Source organism: Mauremys reevesii, linkage group 2, assembly GCF_016161935.1.
Source record: "Mauremys reevesii isolate NIE-2019 linkage group 2, ASM1616193v1, whole genome shotgun sequence".
Classification (NCBI taxonomy): Eukaryota; Metazoa; Chordata; order Testudines; family Geoemydidae; genus Mauremys; species Mauremys reevesii.
The window spans coordinates 260,391,121-260,397,060 of record NC_052624.1 but is presented as its reverse complement, the minus strand read 5'-3'; positions in this window follow the sequence as shown (position 1 = coordinate 260,397,060).

Sequence of the window (5,940 nt, the reverse complement as noted above, 5' to 3'; positions counted from 1 at the left end):
AGCTGCTGGTGCGTTGAGACTACAGACTGTCATGCTGACTGATATTATCTCATTGTTTCCTCATAATCCCCCATTTGGACTGTCTGTATCTGTCTGTTGTCTCTTGTCTTATACTTAGGTTGCAAGCTCTCTGAGACAGGGATTGTCTTTTTTGCTCCGTGTTTGTACAGCACCTAGCACAACGGGGTCCTAGTCCATGACTGGGGCTTCTAGGCACTATAATAAAATAATAATAGCAACGATCAATAACAACAACACATTAAGTGTGTAGCAGATCCTGGAATGAACTACAATGCCTTAATGCTGGCTGCCTTAACTACACTATCAGTTTTCATCTTAAATCCCATTTTACAGGTTAGGAAATGAAGCAGAGAGGTCTAGGCCATAGAAGGAATAAGTGTCAAGGCTGGGATTACAACTCCAGAGTTCTGAATTCCTAGTTTTGTATTGAAACCACTTCAATCCCACTTTTCTCCAGTCTCTTAATAACATTCAAAATGCCTTTGCTAAGAAAACATATTTATGTCATGTTATCCCAACTCAACCATCTGTAGAATAAAAGAAACTGGAAGTAGGGCAACCACTGGCCCAGCATGGCTGTAATAGAGGAAGAGGAGGTGGGTGCCAGGATCCTTTGGGTCTGTATACAGTGGCAAGCCACACCATGACTGGGAATAGGAGCTTCTACTCCACGCTGTTGATGGTGCAAGCATGCCCTACAGGGGAGATGGAGGGACACTATCCATAGAGCTTGCCAGGTGCAAGGAAAGTTAGAGTACCCACTTGGCTTCAGATTTTCTAAGGTGTGAAGTTCCTTGACTTCATTTGAAGTCAGTGGAAACCATGCATGCTCAGCAGTTCTAACAATCAGCATCTTAGAGGGAGCAGTCAGCAGCCTCCAGAACCAAATCCACCCAGGGGTCCTGCTGCAACACAGCACTCTGCATGCAGCTCAATACAGGCATAATCTAGTCCTAATTAAGAGAACCTCTGAATGTAACCAGGATCACACTGATCTAGCTGGCAATTTGTTCTGTGCCAGTTGCAGGCAATACAAAGATAGTAGCTGACCATTTAACCTCTGATCTTCATAATAGCTGTTGCCCAGCTGATATCTGTGTTGGTAGTAAAGAAGGCTTTATGCAATTGTTAATTCATGACGCAAAGTCATTGACTCTTTCAAAGGATCATCTTTGTCCTACGGCAGCTACATTAGCCCGGTTATAACATCCCATCCACCAATGTGTTATCCCAGGCCTGACTTTTCATTGAAAGTTCAAACAGTTTTTATTTCTGTCGAAGGAAATGTGTCTGTTCGCACATTCTGGAAGCATTATTTATCTACAAAACCACATGACAGCAAATAAGAACAATGGCAAAAAGATTCCCCTCTAAACCTCTTTCACTGCCAATATCTGTGGCTAGGTCCACTGAATATTTTGGCGCCATTCCCAGAATCTGTTCTGAAAGCAACTTCAGCTCAGCAGGACGTTTGGCCAGTAACAAGAACAGAAAAGGAAAATGAAATGAATGAACAAAAGGAATAGAATGAGGAAAGTCACTTTTTGTAAGGCAAATTGCAAAAACTATGGACCAAGGGGAAAGGATGCTGGTTGCTCTGTGTGTATGGGTGTAGTAGCAGGCAAAGTCCTCCTGCACATAAGGGAAGTCAAGGAGGAAGTCTGAGGTAGAATATCTCCTCGGTGTCTCCTTTTGGACAACGTGGCTCTGCATTGCCCCAACCCAGGTGCCGAAGAGGTACAGTTTGGCCCCTTATAAAGCCATATGTATAGACCATAAAGCAGCAGGAAGTGGCAACACTGGCTCAGGGATTTGGTTTTGGTTTTGCTTGGCAGTTCAGCTTTAGAGTGAGTTTGTGGAGAGAAAAAATACTAAATATGTAACCATCTTACTATACAGAACTCCTTCGGACAGTCTTCATAATACCTGCTAAGCTTAGCGACAACAATAACAACAAAAAGGCTTTATTATTTTTTACTCCTGTTAGCAGTCCAGAGCAGACAAAACTATGGAGTGTTGGGTTTAGATGTCAAGCAATCATGCTCCACTGGAATTTATTAATCAAAGATTATTAACCAAAGCAGCACAAAACAGAAAGGAAGTTTATAAACGCCAAACCAGTCTGGGAAGCAGTGTTGGACAGTTCCAACTAGCTCCCAGAACTACATCCTTTTGTATAACATGCATGTTTACAAAATACAGACAAAGAAAAGACCTATGGACCTGTTGAGCTCTTTTCATGGTATCTGGTTTACATAAGGGATAAGCTAAAGACAACTGTTTGATAATTCATTATTTTATCATTCACAAAAGATATCTGTAACCACGTCCATGTGACAGAAAACATGTTAGAATAGTTCCTGATAAGCTAAAAGCATCTCTGGATAGATCAATATTTAATCAATTACAGAACACAGCTGCCTCTCATCAATCACAAGTAGTCCCTTTATGGCCACCTAAATGCATTTCCTAAGAGTCAGTGGGTCAGAATAAAAGAACACACATGATCCAGCATTGGTAACATGCTAAGATTCAGCTAAAATTTAGCTTATTGGTAACACATTAGGATTAGCTAAGGTTCAGCTTAAAGAATTAATAACATAGTGTGACTTTAGCTCATCTATAAAGAATCAATAGGTTATTGTAGTTTAGTTAATTTATTAACAGGAGAAATGAGCTGGATGCTCATGCATCACTAACATAAATGTTAACTACAGGATCAAGTAGACCTTTAAGGTCCCATGTTGAAAGTGACAGGATCCCAGGGAAAGCACTAGCTGGTATTCTCTCATCTTCTGGGTGGACAGTGGGAGCATCATTTTTAGGGGGTGCAGCTTCCCTGATCTCCAGTCCTGCCCTGTGGTTTGGTACAGAAGGCAAACCTGCAGGGCTGGTAGTAAGAAAGAACATTTAAAATACACCTCTACCTTGCTATAACACTGTCCTTGGGAGCCAAAAATTCTTACCATGTTATAGGTGAAACATGTTAGATTGACCTTGCTTTGATCCACCAGAGTGTGCAACCCCTCCGGAGCACTGCTTTACCATGTTATATCCAAATTCATGTTATATCGGGTGATGTTATATCGAGGTAGTGGTGTAATAGTTCTGGTATGGAAACCAAAGAGAACCAAAAGCATGAAATCTCCTTTTGTCATTATTGCAAACTTATAAAGCCCCTTTCAAAAGACAATTCAAGGACACTTGATTGATCACATTGGGGAATCCTAAAGGGACTGGATATAAGGTGAAGCTATATGCACACATCAATGTGATAGACGAGAATACTATGGAAAGAACAGCAGCCTTTTAGAGTAGGATGAGAATCATACCTTTGCCTCTATGTAGTGCAAGTGTTTTGCTTTATATAAAATATTAGAAGCATCTGTACTTTCAGATGAGTATCTGGATTGCTGCACCTCTGAACTTTGTGGCTTCTCCATTACTAAATTGCTTGTGCAAATACAGACACTTGGTTATGAAAATATAAATGGTAAAGGCTCTGACAGGTTCTTCATTACACTATGTTCAGTCAAAGTGGGTATAAATGGCTGCCAGATCAGAATGGGGACACTTGAAACTCAGTTTGCCCAGGCAAACTGCACAGAGCTACAAAAGGATCTCACAAAATTGGGTGATTGGGTAACAAAATGGCAGATGAAATCCAATGTTGATAAATGCAAAGTAATGCACATTGGAAAACATCATTCCAACTATAAATATAAAATGATGGGATCTAAATTAGCTGTTACCACTCAAGAAAGAGATCTTGGAGTCATTGTGAATAGCTGTCTAAAAACATCCACTCAATGTGCAGTGGCAGTCAAAAAAGCTAACAGAATGTTGGGAATCATTAAGAAAGGGATAGATAATGAGACAGAAAATATCATACTGCCTCTATATAAATCCCTCGTATGCCCACATCTTGAATACTGTGTGCAGATGTAGTCGCCCCATCTCAAAAAAGATATGTTGGAATTGGAAAAGGTTCAGAAAAAGGAAACAAAAATGATTGGGGGATGGAATGGCTTCCGTATGAGGAGAGATTAATAAGACTTGGACTTTTCATCTTGGAAAACAGATGACTAAGGGGGAATTATGATAGAGGTCTATAAAATCATGACCGGTGCGGAGAAAGGAAATAAGGAAGTGTTATTTACTCCTTGTCATAACACAAGAACTAGGGGTCACCAAATGAAACTAATAGGCAGCAGGTTTAAAACAAACAAACTGAAGTATTTCTTCACACAATGCACAGTTAACCTCTTGAACTCTTTGCCAGAGGATTTTGTGAAGGCCAAGACTATAACAGGGTTCAAAAATGAACTAGATAAGTTAAGTATCAGAGGGGTAGCCGTGTTAGTCTGGATCTGTATACACCCACGAAAGCTCATGCTCCAATACATCTGTTAGTCTATAAGGTGCCACAGGACTAGATAAGTTAATGGAAGATAGAGCCATCAATGGCTATTAGCCAGGATGGGCAGGGAATGGTGTTCCTAGCCTCTGTTTGCCAGAAGCTGGGAATGGGCAACAGGAGATGGATCACTTGAAGATCACTTGTTCTGTTAATTCCCTCTGGGGCACCTGGCATTGGCCACTGTCAGAAGACAGGATACTGGGCTAGATGGACCTTTGGTCTGACCCAGTATGGCCGTTCTTATGTTCTTATATAAAGCAGTACACAACTGGCACAGCAGCAAAAAAATCAGGCACAATCTGTCTGTGTGTAAAACATAAATGAACTTTTATTTGAGTAATTTTTTAAAAAAAATCAATGTATATTTTGACCCTTGGCTGCAGTGAAGTCATTAATAATGAAAACCCTTAAAAAAGCCCACTACTTAACTTGTGCTAACAAAATGCAAACAGTTGTTATTCGAAGTGGTAGTAAGAGGAAAATAAACTATATGGTTTCTCTGATCCCTGCTGTTTTATGATTTTTATAGCTTCACTAGTGCATAAACATTTCAGTGAATTGCTTTAATTGTGTGACTAGTAACCAATGAGCAGTCCCTATTGATAAAACATCCTCATTGCATTCTAGTCAGTATTTAACAACAAAAAAGACATTGTCAGTTATGACTGCACAGTCACAAGTCTCTTTGTTTTAAAATGGTTTGCCTTGAATACAAACAGCCTTTTAGTTTCACTCTCTAGTTAAAATTAAAAAAATCTCTGCTCCTCCCCCGCCAACACATTTTTTCTGCTTTGTAATTCTAATAATGCTCCTCATCTATATAGCACCTTTTATCTTAAGGTCTCAAAGTGTTCCAAGAACTTTTCTCCAGTTTACACAAGGCCCCTAATGAAGTAGGTAAGTACTTTGGGTTCTCTGCAGCTAGAGACCTCATGGGAGTTCATTCACCTTTACAGACTATGCAGCTACAGAAGCTGTACTGTGATCTACGAGTACTTCCAACTCAGAGCTACAGTGTAACAACCCCAGTGGAAGAGTCTGTGATTCCTTGCCACATGGTAACAATCCAGGCAAGCATCTTCTGTCTATCCCAAACTCCTAATGATGGACAGCTTCTTCCCAGCTATCTGGTAAGTAGTTAGGGAAGAGTTTATAGAGGGCTATGCAGATCAAATGACTAAAGATCATTGACAAAAGGACCTAAAGAGGTCATGACAATATCTTACATACCTTTTCACTCAAGCTACCTTAGACCTATTTACACCCACTTGCCAATATGAAAGACAGCCTAAGTTGATAGAAAAAGGTGTAAAATGTTAGATGAAGGTTTGGATGGCCCTCTTTAATATACATCTTCTTTCAACCTCTTCTTCACTGATTTTTTAGCTACTTTCTTCTCACTCTGGGGGTTACCAGTTTAGGCCCTGAACCTGCAAACACATAAGTAAAGTTAAGCATGTGCACAAGGGTTTGCAAGATTGGGCTCTTAAGCTCAGCGA